Below are 20,108 nucleotides of genomic sequence, written 5' to 3' on the forward strand. Positions count from 1 at the left end.
CTGTCTGGTGAAGTCCATAAATTTCCATATGTGTATGTCACATCAAAGATGAGTTTACCATACCAAAAAGAAAAAGAGAGAGAGAGAGTATTTGGTGATCCCATTCAGAAAAATGTGTGAAATGACATAGATATGAGTTTCTGCCTACAGCCCTTCCCATAGACACACAACACATGTCTTTTGAATAACTCCTCTAGTGCTGTTTTAGCAATTGGAGAAACATTGAAAAACAGACGGCCATCCTTCCCTCCTGGTGCTGACAATCTAATGAGGAAGATAGATGTTTGGTAACTGTGAGAAGGCTCTTTTTAGGGGGCCTGGATGGCTCAGTTGGTTAAATGTCTACCTTCAGCTCACGCCATGATCCAAGGTCCTGGGGTTGAGCCCCAAGTCTGGCGCCCTGCTCAGCGGGGAGCCTGCTTCTCCCTCTCCCCCTGCTCAAGCACTCTCTCTCTCTCTCAAATAAATAAAAACCTTTTTTAAAAAATGTTCTTTTTAAAAAAGAAAAAGTAGAGATGCCCTGAGAGCACAGGGAAGGCTTTAGAAGGTTGGGTATTTTGGTCAAGGGAAAGAAAATCAGGTAAGGGAGAGAGGTGTGTCTAGATGGGGAAAGGGCTTAAGAAGTTACATCAAGTTGTTAAACTATTATGGAGGCAATGGAGAGAGTTTTTAATCAAAGAGTGTTTAATGAAGACTAGCATATTGGAATATCAGCAAGATAAGATTGACAGCATTAAACAAAGAAAATTTAACCAAAGAGAGACAAAATAATGGAAAACAAAATAGGGAGTCCAGTACAAAATTCCATGGACTAAGCAACTTTACTTACTGAGGTAATGAAGATGGGGTGGGGGGGGGGTGATATTGCAAAGGTTTTTCTGAGATACAATTTAGAAAATTAGTGATTCCCAAACATAAAGAGTGAGGGAAATCCCAATTTGAGGAGCTGCTGCTCAGATTTCACTTAAAAGAGCTCGGGCAGTGTGGAGGGGAAGAACTGAGTAAAATGGAAGATCTAGAAAAGGATTATTTAGATGGTGATCAAAGGATGGGGAGTTCATTTGGAACATGAGAAATCCCACCATGGGGTAAGACTGAGGACAGACAAATGAAGAGATAAAGTAAACCCTGGTCACTGTAAGTTTAAATCTGGGAAGAGAGATCTGTGCTGGAGAAGTATACTTGAATAGCATCAAAATATTTACTGCAAAGCCATGGTTCTCATTATAGTTGCCCATGAGAATCACCTCAATCACTTAAAACAAACAAACAAACAAACAAAACAAAACAAAACAAAAACAAACCACTGTTCATTTCACAAACCCCAAGATTCTCATTTAAGCAATTTGGGATATAGGACACAGGGATTAAAAACAAACAAACAAACAACAACAACAAAAAACCCTAAACACAATAAAAACAAAAATGAAAATAAAATCAAAACTCCGCAGATGAGGGGCGCCTGGGTGGCTCAGTGGGTTAAGCCACTGCCTTCGGCTCAGGTCATGATCTCAGGGTCCTGGGATCGAGTCCCACATCAGGCTCTCTGCTCCACAGGGAGCCTGCTTCCTCCTCTCTCTCTCTGCCTGCCTCTCTGCCTACTTGTGATCTCTCTCTGTCAAATAAAAAAAAAAAAATAAAATAAAATCTTTGGGGCGCCTGGGTGGCTCAGTGGGTTAAGCCGCTGCCTTCGGCTCAGGTCATGATCTTAGGGTCCTGGGATCGAGTCCCGCATCGGGCTCTCTGCTCAGCAGGGAGCCTGCTTCCCTTCCTCTCTATCTGCCTGCCTCTTCATCTACTTGTGATTTCTCTCTGTCAAATAAATAAATAAAATCTTTAAAAAAAAAAAAGACTTTAAAAAAAACAAAACAAAACAAAAAAAAAAACTCCGCAGATGATTCTAATGTGCTGCCAAGCTGAAACCCTCTGCCATGGAGGGACATAACTGCATGAGATCTTTTCATGTTAAGAGCCTGGACCCTGAAGCCAAGCAGAACCAGGTTTATTTTATTTTATTTTTTTTTAAAGATTTATTTATTTGACAGAGAGAAATCACAAGTAGACAGAGAGGCAGCCAGAGAGAGAGAGAGAGGGAAGCAAGCTCCCTGCTGAGCAGAGAGCCTGATGCGGGACTCGATCCCAGGACCCTGAGATCATGACCTGAGCCGAAGGCAGTGGCTTAATCCACTGAGCCACCCAGGCGCCCCAGAACCAGGTTTAAATTGAAGCTCTGTCCATTACCTGTGAAACCTTGCACATGAAAGCCATGAACTCCTTCTCTGTAAGACTGTGGCCATATTGTGTGCTCAGTGCTTTGTAGGATCACGCGCAAGAGTGTAAAGGCACTTCTCAGGATGCTCTATAAATATCATCTATATGTATCATCATCAATTATTATTATCCACACAGTATCGTCTTATTCTCCATTATATAAGTTTGCAGTTGGGGAGTGAAGGAAATCACAGAAGGAGAACATGCAGAACATCAAGAGAAAAGTTCTAGGGGCAGAATCTGCGGAATATGCGACGTTGAAGAAAATGGTAGAGGACAAGGAGACAGCAGAGCAAGAAGCAGAAAAGCCAAATGTATGGAGGAAATTTAGAACAAAATGGTGTCCTGAAATTTATTCGATGTATTACAAATTTCACAAAAACCTAAAGTGGGATGAAGTCTGAAGCTTGGCCCTGATTTGTCAAACCCTAAATCTGTAGAGTCTAACTGTGCAGATTAGGGCAGATTAGGGCTGCCCGAAACTACAGTTGGTTGAGGGGTGAAGAATTAGGGACAATCAAGGGAAGGCAACAGGAGGATACTATTTCAAGAAGTTTAATTTTTAAGAGAAGAGCAGAAGATACAGGAGGGATAATGGGAGGAGAAAAGATTATGAAAACTCTGAAGGACTTTTTCTTCCTCAAATGGAAATAGTTGTAAAAATAAATAAAGAAGGCAGTTAATGGAAAAGTTGAAGTGATATGGAAGAAGAAAATTGAAGAGCTATGACCCCAATTTCTTTGCTGCTTTGGCACTAGAAACTAAGGCAAAATAAAGAATATCGTCACTAATGTGTTAGCTACAGCTACAGCTCTCAAAAAAAAAAAAAAAGGACAAATTCTTTCCTGATATTTTCCCCTACCTCTGTCTAAACTCTCACTCTCTAATACCACTTTTTTTTTCTTTTATTGTTTCTACACCACAGCCAGTGCTCCATGTAATACCTACCTTCCTTAATATCTACCACCAGGCTCACCCATCCCCCCTTTAATACCACTTTAATAATCGTTTTCATATACCCAAATTAGGTCACAATCGTCAGAATGAAACTGACTGATTCACTTGCTTAGTTGGAATGTCATTCTAATAAGCTAATGAAATCAAGAACTTCTTTCCATGTTCTCGGGTTTACTAAGCTGAATTTAATTTGATGGAAAAACACCTGTAATCCACAGCATCAGGGAAAAGAACACGACAGGACCAGCCCTGTGTTTTATCCTCTTGGAAAAACAGTCCACAGCTCATGCCCCTTTGCACGTTATGTGAAAAGCCTTATTTTTGTGCACTGTACTAAGGGCAGTGAATTTCAGGGTGCTTTTTAAGTATGCCACATCAGCATCCATGAAAAAGAGTAATCCATAAGATGTCAAACTGTACCTACCTAGGAAATTTCATGGTAATAGGAGGATGGATTAAAGCAATATTATATCAGAAGGTGAATCATTACACTAAGGAGAGAAAACATGAAAGGGGAGGATGAGACTGTTGCTTCTCTATTTCCAGCACCAAAAGCAATCAGTGCTCTCACCATCCTGACAAAGACCCTTCCTTGTACATATCCCGCCCCCCAAGGAGTCAGCAAGGGAGCAGATGCTCCGCAATCTGCAATTCATGAAAGGCGCATACATTTGTGTCACCGAGTAATCCCATTTGATCACATTACTCTTTCATCCAGCAGTTTGCATGTGCAGGTGGCTAAGGCACTGCCTTATTGGCCACTTTGTATCACCTCGACGCAAAGTCCTCCTGGGGCTTCAGGTCTACCTCACTGCAACCCGTCTTGCAGTTATTTCTGTCCAAAACCTCCAGCATACCTCACCAGCTGCCTTATCCACAAGCACAATACTCATTGTCAAGGTGTTTTGTTTTGTTTTGTTTTGTTTTGTTTTGTTTTTTTTCTCCATTCAATGTGCTTGTTTCATATAATACATCCCATAGAGTAGATCGATCCATTGTATTAATGCTCCTTTTCAATGAAACCTCTTTGGGTTCATTGCCTTTCTCTTAATATTAATAGGCAGAGAGCATTCTGTGGAACTGTGTTTTAAAAGATATTATTTATTTATTTGACAGAGAGCTCAGAGGCAAGGGGAGCAGCGCGGAGAAGGAGAGGAAGAAGCAGGCTCCCCACTGAGCAGGGAGCCTGATGTGGGGCTCGATCCTAGGACCCTGGGCTCATGACCTGAGCCGAAAGAAGACAGAAGCTTAACTGCTCAACTGACTGAGCCACCCAGGGATCCTGAAAATTAACATTTAAAGAGCACTGAGAAGCCACACTGGAACAATAAATCTTTTTTTAAGGAGTGAGGTTGCGCAACCACAAATGGGCTTAATAAATATTTGTCACAGTAGGGCTCCTGAGTGGCTCAGTCGGTTAAGGTTAAGCATCTGCCCTCAACTCAGGTCATGATCCCGGAATCCTGGGGTGGAGCCGCGCATGGGGCTCCCTGCTCAGTGGGGAACCTGCTCCTCCCTCTGCCTGCCGCTCCCCCTGCTTGAATTCATTCTCTCTCTTCCTCTCACTCTTGATCTAGCTCAAATAAGTAACATCTAGAAAAAGTAATAATAATTTTGATGTGGTAAACTATGTATAACATAAAATTTATCATTTTAAACTTTTAAAGTATACAATTTAAGTATATTCACATTGTTGTGTAACTATCACCGCTATAAATTTCCAGAACTTTTACATCATTCTCAGCTGGAAGTCTATACTCACTAAATAATATTCCCCAGTATTATTTTCTTATTCCTGCTCCCCTGGCCCCTGACAATCACCATTCTACCTATTGTCCTTACAGTTTCACTATTCTAGGTATTGTGTATAAGTGGAATCATAAAGTATTTAACTTTTTTTGTCTGACTTTTCTCACTTAAGACAATTTTTTCAAGGTTGATCCATGCCATAGCATGGATCAGAATTTCATTCCTTTTTAAAGCTAACAATTAATTATAAGTATATACAATGTGTTTTTCAATTTAGCCACTGATGGACATTTTGGTTTATTTCCACCTTTGGCAGTTGTGAATAATGCTTCTATGCACAAGGGAGCAAAAATAACTATTCCAATCTCTCCTTTCAGTTTTTTAGCACATACACCTAGAAGCAGAATTACTGGATCCTATGATAATTCTATTTAATTTTTTGAGGAACCACCATACCATTTTCCCTCATGGCTACACCATGTTATATTTCTGCTATCAGTGCACAACAGTTCCAATATTTCTACATCCTTGCCAACACTTGGCATTTTCCTAAGTTTTTTTTTTTTTTGAGATAGTCATCCCAATGGGTATTAATATAAAACTAAATTTGATATTTGAGAAAGAGCTGTGTATTTACCTCCACATGGGAAGCAATCTAAATCTTAAGAAATGGAGTTGTCCCACTAGCTCAATCCTATTTCTCATAAACTTGTGTCCTAAAAGATGATGTTTCTTATTCTGTCATCTCAAGTGAACAAGCTTTGGGTAAATATGCAAGGAAATTATCAAAGTATAGCTTTAACCACCACCACCCCCATTTCTTCTGACTGAGCCACCTAGGAGCCCCTCTCTCTCTGGTTTCTTTGGTATTTCATATTGTAATTACCTCCTTGGTTAGGCCGAGGTAAGTGTTTCTTGCCAGGAAATGCTAAAATCTGTGAAGTTGTGAAATCATCCTCACCACTATGATCATGTTCAATAATCCAACTCCATGGCAGCTGTCCATTGAAAATCAAAGGCTATTAATATCTCATTCATTCATTCATTCATCCATTCATTTGTTCCAAATGTTACTGTGAGTTTATTCTTCCCAACACTGTTCAATCGAAGTTTCTGAGATGATGGGCTATTCTATACCTGTTTGATCTAATATGTCAGCTATGAGCCACATGTGGCGATTAACTATGTAAAATGTAACTATTTAAACAGAGTAAGTACTGAGATTGAAAGGCAGAGGATAAGGAATATACTCAATGAAATTGTAATAGCAGGTTTAGATAGATATACTGAGAAATTCTTCATCATCTTTGTCCCAGTTAGTCAGTCTGGTCATTATAACTGACAAATGCTACTTGTAATCAAGAGGATATAAGGGTGCCTGGGTGGCTCAGTCCATTAAGCGTCTGACTTCAGTTCAGCTTGTGATCCCAGGGTCCCAGGATGGACCCCTGTGTCCCCAGGCTCCCTGCTCAGCCTCCCCCTCTACTTGTGCACCTTCTCTCTCTATAATAAAGAAATAAAATATTTAAAAAGATAAAGGAGTATAGGTAGGTACTAATTTCTCCTGAAACACAAATTGAAAAGAAATGAGCTTCCTAGGAGAAAATTAGGATGCCTCAAAAAGGAGATAATACTTAAGTTAGATGCTGAAGGATACAGACCTCACTAATAGAGAAGGAGAAGAATATTTTCAGAAGACAGAAAGGCAAAAGCAATGAGTTGGAAACAAAACGCTGTGTTGAGGGTTGGTTAAGTGTGTGGTACAGTGAGAAAGAGACTAAGCCTAGGGAAGAAGTAAGAGAAAGGGAAAGAAGTTACAATAGTAGTCCCAAATCTAAGTGTGAAAGGCAGTGCGCTGAAGAATTCAGATTTTCAGTGTCAACAAAAGGAGAGAATAAGAAAAGATACTATGTGAGTTTGTTCTTTCCCTAAGATAGTTCCTTTCCTTGGTCCAATTTATCGTTTATGACAAAAAAACATTAATTGGAAAGAACTGGATTTAATGGGCTGGGTGTAATCTGTATTTAGTGCAGAGGCTTTCTTTATTTTTTTTACTTTTTTTCAGGGAAGCTTATAAATATAAGATTCTTGCATTTCATTTGCCAAACCAGACCATTCTTAAATGCCTTTAAATTCATACCCAGTATTTAAATAATTTAAGACTTGGCTTAACACTAACCATGTTTGTTTGGTATGATGTTGTTCATTATAGATTAAAAAACAAACTCTTAGAGGAACTGTCTCTGACTTCATACAAGCAGGTGAAGTGATTTTGCAGTCCCCCTCATTCCTCATCCCAAGGTAAAATGTAATATAATATGCACAGCGCACTGTGATAATTTCCTTTCTAAACTTTTTGCCACTGTATTAATGTTTTGGAGTGCTTATTCAAGAGATATGCCTTGATCAGAAGCTGTTGGTTGTTGTGCTAAAATGTTGTTCCTCCTCTGGGTTATATAAGTCACCTGGCAAATGGTCAGTCATGCTTCATTCCTAGAGTGAGTCATGATTCTGCCTTTGATCTACTTTGCTGGAGTCTTATAAACAAGGAGTGTGTCATTGGGATATTCATTAATATTCTCTGTAAAGAACTAAAACTGAAGTAAATTATGCTAGGCATAGCTAGAGGACTCATTACGCATGAACAATTCAAAAACCATTTAAAGAGATTATACAGTTTGTCATAAAAAGCACTGGTCTTTAATTCTAACTGAATATAAACCTATTTGGGTTGAAATCTTAATTAATGCTTTTACTCTGGTTCATTAACATTGCGATGGTTCAGTGAGATAATGGTCCTCATACCAACCTGGCAGACAATGACCAGAAATATGTGTCTCAAATGAGGACAGATGCCCAGTAGCCTTATAGGCAAAAAAGGAATCCATCCACATATGGAACATTTATATGTGACAACCACACTTCTCAGCACATGGAAACCAAAATCAATTCTAGATAGATCAAAGAGCTGAATGTAAAAAGCAACATTTCAAAACTTAAAATATATATATGAAAATATTTTATGACTTCACCATAAGGAATGGCTTCTAAAACAAGACATAAAAAAGAGAAAACATGATGGAGAAGTTTTATTACTTTTAAAGAAACAAAATATACTTTTTAAAAAAACAACACACACACACACACATACACAAAAGAGAAAAGATGAGATGCAGCCTAGGGAAACATATTTTCAATGCATGTACCAAAAACGAGTTTGAATATAGGATATAAAAAGGACTTCTAAAAATCTATAAGAAGATAAATGGCTCAGTTAAAAAAAAAAAAAAAAAGGAAAATATGTTTTTAAGCAATTCATAGTGGAGGAAACCTGAATTCCCAGTGAAAAGATGTTCACTGGACATACAATCAGAAAAGAAAAATTAAAACTATTCAATTTGTTAAAATTAAAAAATTGACAATATTAAATGTTGAGAAGGGTAGATAGGATGGTAGCTTGCACAAATGTGTGTGGAATCTGGAAATGCTACAAGCATTGTGTGGGATTTGGGCAATATCTGAGTAAAGGAAATTAATGAAATTCTACATAGTCAAGCAATTTCACTCCTAGACATATACCTTAAAAAGGATTGTCTATGTTCCCAATGATACATGCACACATACAAATCACTGCTACACCATTATAGAAAGAAATTTGTAGTAGATTCATTAAAATGGAATACTATATAGTAATGAAAAGGAATGAATCAAGTCTCCCTGTATTGACTTAAATCAATCACAAAAATCCATATTCCTGAGATGCACATAATATGTTACAATTTATTTAAATAATATAGTTATTTAATACAATAGTATATATGATTTGGGGGGTGTGCCTATATACAGTGAAAGTAAAAGTTAATGCATGGGGATAAAAATAGCAAATTTATTATACAATTTACCTCTTGGAGGGAGATGTAATTTGTGTCTGGAGGGCTTAAATTTTGTTTAATATATTTTTACTTAAACTGAGTGATAATTTATAGTCATTTGCTTCACTATTTTCTCCCTCTCTGTCAAATAAGTACATCATAAAATTACAATATTATAATATTACATAATATCAGAGTCAGTAAATTTCTAAATACTCTGTGCGCTGTAGCACCACAACCCTACAAGCCATCTTCTCATGTGGTTATTGAAATTATGCTCTTGGCAAGTATGTCTCTCTAATGCAGGATTCTCTCTTCCTTCACTAAGAATGAATCACATGATTTGACATACTAAACTCTGTGATGAGATGTTTTTTAAAAGCACAGTAACTCAAGAGGACATGCCCATAGTCCTCAGTAAGATCTAAAAAGCCATGCTGATGGCTCTTTCTCCAAACTGCCAAATTATGCACCAAATTGACCTAGCTGAGTTGGGGAGCAACAGTTGTGATAAATTACATGTGCCTAGTTACATCTGATATGCTTGCTAAGATGTGGATTCCAGAGTCCCATCCCCATATTTTAATGTATTAAATCTGGTGATGGGTCCGTTTCTATACTACTTTGCTTGATTAAGAGGTTTCCTTGGTTCAATGGCAAAAGTTTGGAAAATACCACTTCGAGGAATTCAGTCTCTTGATAAAAATGAATACATAAATGCAAAAGAATCTCAGAGATGTTACTAAGAAAAAAGTAGAAAGAGACATATTCAGATCTACTTGCTTAACGTGAAGGTCTTCACAGAAGGGTAACACCTGTTTTGTGTTTCCAAAGATCCAACGATCAAGAAAAGTGAGAACCATTATGAGCTGAAATTCTAACAAACAAAAGAAGAAAGGAATGCTATATCCTCAGTATTTGAGAAAATGCAGGAGATTTCCATAGTAATTGATAAAGCTGAATACTGAAGAGAAGAGTTCTGAGTCCAAATGATAGAACACCTTGAGTGACATGAATGCAGTTTGGACTTCATCAATTATGCTCTAGAAAGTTGAATGACTTGCAGATATGAAGGACATGGATTTAAGTGGGGCAAAAAGTGAGGTGAGTTGTTAGATTAGAAGGCTGATCCAGGAAGTAAAAGGGAGACTAGGTGCAAAGCTATCTGTGGAGAAAAGAGGCTAGGTTCAAGAAAAATGAAAGTATTAGTAAATATATATATATATTTTTTAATTTTTTTTCCTCATTACTCAAATGGGGTAGATGAAGTAGAGAGACCTGTCATAGGTTTTTTTGCCTGGATGCATGATGGACAAGTTATGACTTGGAAAACCAAGTAGAAGACAAGTATGTTAGGAAGAATGACATATGTACCTTTGAATAATTTCCTTTTACTAATTTTCCTTACAAATTTTTGCAACACATCTCTAGATGGAGATATCAAGTGATTTTTGGAAATACAAAATGTGGTGATCAGGAGCAATATTCGGACTAGAAATATCAAATTTGGATTTTATTTTTGAAACTCTAGAAATACATCCCACCATCTGGGGTGACTGAGGACACACAGAAGATTGAATCTGACAGATAATTTATGCAAAAAGATATGACATAGAGTAAATGCTCCAGAAATGCTCACTCTTCCGAACTCCAAATCCAGACCAAATTAAATGGCAGAAATTGTAATTTATTGGAAATTTTAAGGTGTATAAAAAAGTGATAAGGGTTGGAATAGTCAGAGATGACATGTTGGAGGAAAAACATGAACCACCTTGAACAAATGAATAGGATTGGGTTCAGCAATCTCCAGGGAAACCTGGAGATCAGAGAATCCATGTGTGTGGAAATGTGAAGGTGGAGGTGTCCAGCTTCTGTCTCAGGATGAAATAATGGACTCTTCCAGACTCCTTGGTTCTACCTGTGCAAATTGCAAAGTAAATGATAAAGACCTTAATTTTTATGCTTCTTCTCTAACTTCCAAAGATGATGGTACCATTGGGACGGTGGTTAGAGGTAGGCTTTCTTAATAAAGAAAGAATTCTGTGCTCTGACATCCTTGGAAAGTCACTGTTCATAGAAGACTGGTCTGAAGGAGGTGCCAAAAAGGGTTTGGACATGAAAAGGATACATAGGAGATTAAAAAATTATGCTGGAACAAAATTTTAAAAATAATGAAACTTCTTATTTAAATATAATGAGAAAATATAGTTCCATGGTATACTGGAAAAGCATTCACTGTGTCATGAACGAGAACTTATTTCCAATTTTGGATCTCCCTCTACCAGATGAATGGCTGTATATTTTTGTTTAACTTCTCTGAGCTTCAGTTTCTTCATATATTAAAGAAATCTAATAAAAGTCTTACCTCGAAAGAGTGATGGGAAAATTCAATGGAATATTTATTGCAGGTAAGATGCCTAACATTGTGTCTACGATGCTCTCCTAAGTGGCCTTGGGTAAGTCAGTTACTTTTCTAGCACCTCTATTTCCTGTAGCGTTGGAGACTTGGCCTGTCCATATGCCAGTAACATATTTGAGATATAACCAAGAATGCATTGAGTAATATTGCTCACTCACTTCAATAGCAAGGTTAGAGAGATAAATCATTATGTGATCAGGTTATAAGTCTAGACTCTTGTATAATATTATGGTTATATTTCTGATCTTAGAGATCATGGAGACAGAAATGGAGAAGCAGGGGTTGGGGAGGAGAGTTGGGGAAGGAGGGGAAGACAGAGAAAGGATGTCAGTTGAGTTTTCCGGGCAATAAGGAGGAACCCATTCTCTAGTGGATCAGATGGAACCTCACCTCCAGTTACATCTCAAATGGTGCATTGCCCCTGCTCATTCAACAAGCTGCCAAAGGCTGGCTTTGCTGCCCTGTTTTTTGTTTTTCTTTTAAAATTCACATCTTAGCAGTGTCTTGAGTTGCCCAGCCTCATAATGAAAGTAACATGGTAAATCTTGCTTAAATAAAAATAGCTCCTAATCCATCAAGGATAGATGGACGCCAAAAGGGGAGATCTCACAGCTGAGTACAACATCAGTTTCCAAATACTGCAAGCAAGTGTATAGCTTCCCTTTCATTTCTGACCAAAGTCATTTTGTATCTGAATGGATTCCATTATGCAATAAAATAAAGACAATTTTACAGACCAATATAATTCTCTTTGCGGGGATATTTGGATATTTTTCTTTATTCTGGGCAGTATAGGGTAAGAGAAAGTCAGCTTTAAACCTATGGGACTCTCTGAGCAGCTATCTCTGCCTCCTCCCACGCTCAGCACAGTACTAAGCCACTGGAAATCACTAACCCTTTGCGGGGCACAGCCTAGAAGATGACAACACTGGTTCCAGGACAGGGGAAGGGAAGGGAAGGGAAGAGAAGTAAATGGAAGCTTGTGGAAAAATCCCCCAAACATGTGATTAACAGCTATTTTCTGAAGCAAGCCTTCATCAAGGATCTGCAGCTGTGTCATTTGCTTCAGTGCTGCAGATTGTGCAGGGCTAACTAGGAAGACACACGCAGGAATATATGTGGAGAAGGGTTAAAGGAAGTCCAAAGGAAGTCCAAAATCTGCGGTAAGGATATGAGAGGAATGCCCTCACACCTTACCCTTACCTACTCCTCAGCTGTACCCTTCCCTCCTGTGGGAGGAAGATAGGTTCCTAAGACACACACAAAAGTCCTCTTACCAACTGGATATTGGTTCTTAGTTGTTGCTGTTTTTGTTTTTGACCTGTTAGGGGTTTTTTTTGGGGGGGGTGAGGTGGAAAGGGAGGGCTTGATGGACATCCACTAACCGGTTAATAAACCCCATTAATGAAATCAACATGCTCCAGACCTTTCAAAAAGCTTTCAAAAGATATAGAAGAGAGGCAGGTTTTGCAGTAGCAACCTGAATCTCTCCAAATAATAGGTCTGAGGAGCATCCAAGTTTGGGCCTGAAAGCCCATCTACCATACTTGTAATAAACTCCTAATAAACAGATGGATTCTCAAGATATTTTCCATTTAATATTACACCCTAGTTCCCAAACAACCATAATTAAGGGGACAAATGGAAAATGGGAAAAGAATGCAATGATATTGTGTCGTTCCCCCCCAACCATATGCTCAAAGAGGTATATTTCTTCTGAAAGTTCCCCTTCAAGCAACCAAGCACCCAGGTGGGCCTTTCTACAGTTCTTCTCCTCTGTGCCTTCCTCCAAATGCTCAGGGGGGTTGGGAATCCACCTCCAAATTAAACAATCTCTCACCACTCCTGGAAATACACAAACCATTTCTTAACAGGCCTTTGGAACACACAGCCTGATAAAAATCACTTGAAAAGAAACAGGGCAGATGACCCAGAGGAATTGGCAAGGTCAGGGCACTCCCCGGTGAGGACGTGAAAGGTGGGAGTTGCTGAGGTCAGGGTTAAATGACACTGCGAAATGAAGGCCCCTGCCCCGCAGTCGCCTGCCTTCATCTACGGATGGAGTCTCTAGTGAGCTCCTGGGTCTGGAAGCCTGCCCCTTCGGAGCCGCAGAGAGGCCACGGAAGCGTATTTCAAAGCCGCATCTAAAGCAGCTCACTTAAAAGCGCCAAGAAAAGCCTGGCTGATGACCAGAATTGCCCCGAATCACTGGCTGCCGTCCTCTGGCAGGTTCATCAACGTTTCCCTTCTTCGCTCCTCGTCTCGTTTCCCTTTGGAGTGCAGGTTCTCTAGCACGTTTGGGACGCACCCCCGGGATTTTCGGGGAGCAGTAGCAGTTTTGAACCGAAGGGCGGAATGGGATGGCTCAGCATCCATCTCCCCACCCCAACCTGTCTGCCCGATAGCACAGTGGCCCCTAAAAGGATAACCCAGGACTCCTGCGGCTCTTCCTGCGCAGGGCCCTCGGGATGTCGCGGCGCGTGGCCGCTGGGCGCAAGCAGCCCCCGCCGCGCCGCAGCCCCCGCCGATTAGCAGCAGTGGCTGCGGCAGCAGGACCGCCACGCCGAGCTCCCCGCTCCGGCCGCCCGCAGGGCTCTGCCTGCCTCTCCCCATTGTGTCCGCAGCGCTGCGGGGCTGAGAGGCGCGAGCCGCTGCACCCGCGCCAACGCCGAGCCCCAGGCAGGAGGAGCGCGGAACGGAAGAGGGGGCACCGAGAAGGAGCGAGAAAGGGCCCCCAGAAGGGCACCGCGCTTCATCAATAATGCAGAGGCGCCCGGACCTCCTTGCAATACGTTTTCCAGCTAAACGCCACCAACTGGAGCGCTTCCTGGCAAGTCCCACGCGTGGGTTTTTTTGTATGTGAAAAATGGGACGCACCTTGTTCATTCATCTATCTTCTATCCCTCTTCCTCGCCCCTCAGATAAAGCCCCCCCCCCCGCGCCTTAGGTTTAAACCCCCACCGTTCCACATCAGCACTGCACGTCCAGGCAAAAGCTGCATGTTGGAAAGGCAGGTCCTGAAAGACTTCACCGTCTGCACATCACTAAGAGTTCATCAAAATTCATCTAGTAATGCATATTTTCAAAGCACCCGTTCTCACCCTCCTCGTTAGAGAACGCTTTTAAAGTTTGGAAGCTCAAATGGCGTCGGAGCTGCTGGTTTCTGTGCCTTTGCCCACATCATAACCACGGTACGCTCAGAGACCCCGAGATGACGCGGGGAAGTTGCCCAGCACGAGCCCCGCAGGCCCCTGATGCTCCGAGCATCCCTAGAAGCAGTTCTCCCGTGTGTCCCCTGGAAGCCCAAATGCGGCAAAGAACCGCTTCACACAAGGGTTAACCCAGCCCCACACAACAGACACAAATCCCGAAACTTCTTTGTGAAGCAGGGGCAGCCCACCCGGAACAGACATCCCGAACAACTTGCAAGGGAATAAAAAGAAAACAAGACAAAACAAACACACACACACATACACACACACACACACACACACACACACACACACACCAAAAACCAAAACAAAACCCAAGGCATCCCTGCAGGGAAACTTGTTGAATCCAGCCCGAGCGTTAAGGCTGCAATTTCCGATTTAGCCTGAAGGTTTCTGATTCTACCCCCCCCCCCAAATACCCCAGTGCACCAGTCACAATTTCTGGACAAACTGCGGGGTCCTGTCCGCACCCATTCTGCCCTCCAGCACCCGCCGATGGAAAACCGAGCGTGTCCCTTTTGACAGTTTCTAAAGCCGGCTGTCCTTTGCAATCATTTGGGAGACTTACCCTTCCAGAGGACTGTTTCCGAAATCTAGCGGTTCCGTGGTGCAGGCGCAGCCCTCCAACTTTGCTGTGCACGGAGACCTTCCCGAGTTTAAAGCAAGCCAAAGCTGCCTGGGACTTTTAAACCCAAGAGTGGGGAAATTAGGGAAACAGTAAAGTCGGGTTCCTTCTCAGTATCAGCACCCTGGAAAAATCCAATCCTTCTTCGGTAGAGAATTCTTTGAAACCCGTTATCTGTATTACTATTAATGCGCAGAGCAGACCGCATTGCATGCAAATAGGTCCAAGTGTGCGCTTCTATTGGTGGCTGCGGAGGCCCCTGGGTCCTACTGCTCCGGCTCTAAACTACACAGCAACACTACGCACGCAGCTTTGGAAGCACGGAGGGGAAAATGGATTTAATTGATTCGTTACCTCTGGTATTGTAATGCCTGCTGCGATGTTTAACCGAGGAAAAAACCCTCACATCTGAACTCCTGTCATGTGATCTATCATTTCATTTTTGCTTTTAATTGTCTCCACCGAGTGGCTTTGCAAATACAAAGGATTTTAAAAGAACATTTTCTAAAGAAAATTCACAGATACTTTTGGCAGAAAAAGCCTCTTTTCTGCTCTCTATAATGCATCATTTGGATATGAATCCAAGAAGTGTTTCTATAGTTAAATGCTACTGCACTTCACTTATGTAAAATAACACTTAATTTCATTCTTGAAAATGCATGGCTACTCCAAATTAAATGAGTAGGTTAAAACGGTAGAAGCTAATATATGAATGTGCTGATTATAGAACATGGGGCATATATTTTAAATGATACCAAAAATGCATCAATGACAATGCCATGGCCGTCATTTTTATTTTATAAAGTAAATTCAGAAATATTTTATTTGTGAATACTGATAACAGAAATATAAATCAACATAAAGATGTTTGGTAACGTCACAAGATTTCAAGCGTTTACTATAAATTGCCACATTTTCTTTTTACAGTTTCTCCTCTACAAACCCAATAGTAATGCAAATTGACATAACGTGGGAGACTGAAAGTGAGGCAGGCCTATGATGAGTGGTGTTTTGAAATATTGTAACATTGGGCAAAAACACTTCAGCACATCATCATTAAACATATCTATCTTAAAAGTCCGAATATTACTCAGTCTTTCCGTGTGAACTTAAAGCCCTTAAGCATCGTTTTCCCTTGACCTTTAATTTTGTGGAGGAAAAGAAATTCTCATGTAAACTGAAATGACACACTGTCCACCAAGTTCCATCGAAGATATCTGCTGATATTACAGCTTAGGAAATAGCAATGATTTTATTGTGCTTGAGATGTAAATAGTAATGTAAATTTAATTACAAAATTATTATGGCTATAATTTACAGCTGAATGTTGTTAGGCAGTGATACACTGAATAAGGTCAGCAACAACCAACTCATAAATTCACCATCCATGTGTAAACTAAATAAATGAAAATGCAAAAGACAAAAATACAACAGAATTGAGATCCCATTCCAAATGTATGTATAGCATTTGAATTTATGTAGTATGTGCTGCAATCCTCCTTCATTTCCATAACTCCTTTCTCTTCCAGACCCTTCCCCTCCCCCATCAGTAACCCTTGACAACAGAAGTGTTACTTTGGGTCCAGGTTTCCAGGTTGCCTTTGCTGCTTTCCAGACCTAACTTAGAGCTTACATTCTTGTAGGAGACAGAATTAACTCTTGCATGATTGAGGTGTGAAAGAAGAGAGTTGCCTTCAGGGTAAGAAAACCGAGTATTCTTATGTATATTTCAAAAATTTTCACCTAATATATATCCTCAAAACATCCCTGACCACTAATTTAGAATGAAAAGACATGATCAATTGTCATTACATCAGAGTCAATTTGCACCATTTCCCCACTGCTATTGTGTTTCTGGAACAGCCTTTTGGAATGTCTTTTATTCAGGGTGGTTACAATCACTTTAGGCTAGGTTCAGAATTTTTCAATTTACAATAAAGTTAACATGGAAGTATCAAGATACTATTATATTCAGTAGAAGACTGTGAAGGACTCATTGTCTGTAAAAAGAAAAAAAAGAAGCTATTATTTGGTATAGTAAGAAAAGGATAATGACCATGCAACGTTGAATGGAGAAGACTGATGGTCAATTCTTTTTTAAAACAAGTATATTATTAAAGAAATAAAAAAGTGTATTACTGGTCTTCCAACTTCCTGTTACAAGTAGGGCTGAAAAAAATAATCATTTCCAGTCTAAGTGCACATTGAAAGTTGTGTATTTAATGAATATCTTTTTCAGAACTGAGAGAAGATATGTTTTATTCAGGCAGAGTTTGTACAAAATTAATGCAATTTATCTATGACCATAATTTAATAGAGAATTTGAATAGTGGACAAATAAGAATAAATAAATAAAAGCCAGCCTATTAACATGCTTAATGTACAAGTGTTTGATCAATTTCATTCACTTTCTGCATAAAAGGTCAAAGTAAACATATAGCAGTTGATCAGAATCATAAATTCAACTTATATATTTTTCAAGAAAAAAAGATACTCAACAATCTCTTCAATAAGTTACTTGTGTTTATCCAAATTGTGCTCATATATTTTGAGATATATAACATATGGTATATTATATATACATATTTATAAATATTTAAAATATATTACTTGGATATAGGGGTAAGAAATATTTAAACAAGTAATATTAAAACCATAATAGTTTTCACCATTCCTAAACTGTAAAAGTATCCTTGATCTATTCTTTACTATTTGAAGTATCCTTGGACTCCTCATTTTGTCAGTACAGTTTTCAAGGACAATATATGCTCTGTCAGAAACTGATTTCCATTATGCCCTTGATCATGATGACAATGTATTATTGTGGCTAATGTGAGCATCTATAAAAGTTGGAAAGCAAAACATACCTGGCATATCCCTGTATCCCATTACTGTAATCAACTTTCTTTCTAAATTTAAATCAGTAAACGTGTAATAACATACCATTTGGTGAAATTTAATGAACTCTAATGACATTCAGCTACTATCCAAGCTATTTTTAAAATTCTGTGTCTTCAATAATTTTGAAATACGCATAGGTTAAAAAATTTCAAAGTTATAGGCATGAATCCATTTGTCTACTTTAAATAGAAAATGTATTCATGCTTGATTTTTGACAGATGAAAAGGAAATTAGCAGACATAAATTATACTTTGAAAGTAGAAATATAAAATTAAGGATGTGGTCAAATGGACATTTTTTTTCAGTAGTAAATCAGTAGTAAGTAAGCAGTAATATTCATACCAGTTGCTAACTGGGATACTATGATGTATTGAATATTTCACTAAAACATCTTCTAAATACTGTAGAAAGTTGCAAAAGATTACATGTAAATACATGGCTCATAAATTAATCTGGACAATTGCTAACCAAGGTGAAGAAAGTACAACTCGGAAGTTAAAAATAAACCTATAGAAGGTACTAAGTTTGTGGAGACCTATGGACCTCTTTATGATAAACTAAACTTGACACTAAGTAGAAGAGATGAGAACTTCATGGTACAGTGATTTTGGTAAGATGATCACCATGAAAAGAATGCTCATCATATTTAGAATCTTAGTAAAAATTGGCAAGCAGAAGAGGCACGAAGGAGGATGTGTTACTGTATATCAAAAAGGACTGTAAAGCAAGCAAGATAAAAGTTGACAAAAATGTAGAAGTGAAATAGTTTGGCAAAAGATAAAAGAGGAAACAACAAAACAAAAGAGAAATGGGGGACATATCTTTTACAGTACACTGAGATTAGAGGAAGCATTAATAAACAGTTTTAATTCAAATATTAAGTTCTTAAGAATATGTTACATATTAATCCTAGAAAATCTGTGAATAAAAACTACAAATATTTTTGTGAAAAAGAGACAAAAACATGTAGGCCTATCTAAAATGTTTATAAAATGTGAGATAATGTTAAGTTACAGCAAATAAACAAATGGATGTGGCTATCAATTGGAGAATACTACATATGTATGTAAAATAAACCATTATTTCCAATATAAGGCTAAACACGCAGTCGATTTTCTGTATGCTTATTATATCAAGCCTAATGGTCAGATCTTGTGATTTGCCTTTCTGAAGATACAAACTGGTTATACGATTTAGAAGGAACTCTGTACTAACCAGCGTCTATTTAAAAGCCACTTCTTAGAGTATTATAAGGAATCCTTTAGGACTTGCTTACAAAGCATACCGAAACAGTAATTATTTTAAACTTTGTTTTTATTCATACACCAAATTCTTATGATCAAATTCACTCAAAAATGTAATGTTATTTGCTTTTGTCCGAGACTAAACTTTGCCTTTATAAAAGTAATATTAAAGTCGAGTCACTTCCTCATTTAGTGAATAGTGAATCTACTTTTCATGGTACTGTGTCAGATACATAAAAGTAGATGACAATGCAACAGAAATTGCGACTACCCTTATTTTTATGTAAAAGCAAAGAGAAATGAATATGACAGCATCATTTTCTAGGAAGGGACAGATTGCAGAATACAAATTTTAATATTATATAATAGTAATGTTAAATATAGTAGTTTGTGTTTCCTATGCTGGAGCTTAGTAACAGAAAACCTACTTAAAATAAGGTTTTACGCCTTTCCTTATTACTTTTTAAATACCTCCCCCTGCCATATTCCCAAGAATGCTACTTCTCTTAGGCAGCATTTAAGTGTAGGTAATCAGCATACACTTTATTTAGAAGCAGAAAAGTGAATTTTGATGGTTTTCAGTTTAAATATCTGTACACTACTTTGGTGTGATGAGTCAGTTTTCATGTTGGTTTCTTTTCTTATGGTCGTAAAGATGTATTATTCTTCAGTTGTATGACTCACTTGACAAATAATTGTTTCCCAAGATTAAATAATGGGTGGATGGAGAGCTACATGCCAATAGGTGATGGGATTAGAGAAGGAATTGAAAGGGTAGATTAAGAGTAGATTTTGGCTCTGGAAGTGATGGTGGAAAGGGCTATGACTATTCTGGTAATATAATTGCATTAAGTAAAA

General features: G+C 38.8%; 1 protein-coding gene across 1 annotated transcript in view; it reads right to left on the reverse strand.

Annotated features, from left to right (window-relative positions):
* The window catches only part of ROBO1 (roundabout guidance receptor 1), a 1,158,618-nt gene extending 1,143,327 nt beyond the window's left edge, over nt 1–15,291 (reverse strand). The window contains exon 1 of the mRNA XM_082690172.1: nt 15,049–15,291. The gene's annotated coding sequence lies outside the window, so the exon portion shown is untranslated. The remainder of the gene's footprint in view (nt 1–15,048) is intronic.
* Between the last annotated feature and the right edge of the window lie 4,817 nt (nt 15,292–20,108).

Source organism: Mustela nivalis, assembly GCF_964662115.1.
Source record: "Mustela nivalis genome assembly, chromosome: 1".
Lineage (NCBI taxonomy): Eukaryota > Metazoa > Chordata > Mammalia > Carnivora > Mustelidae > Mustela > Mustela nivalis.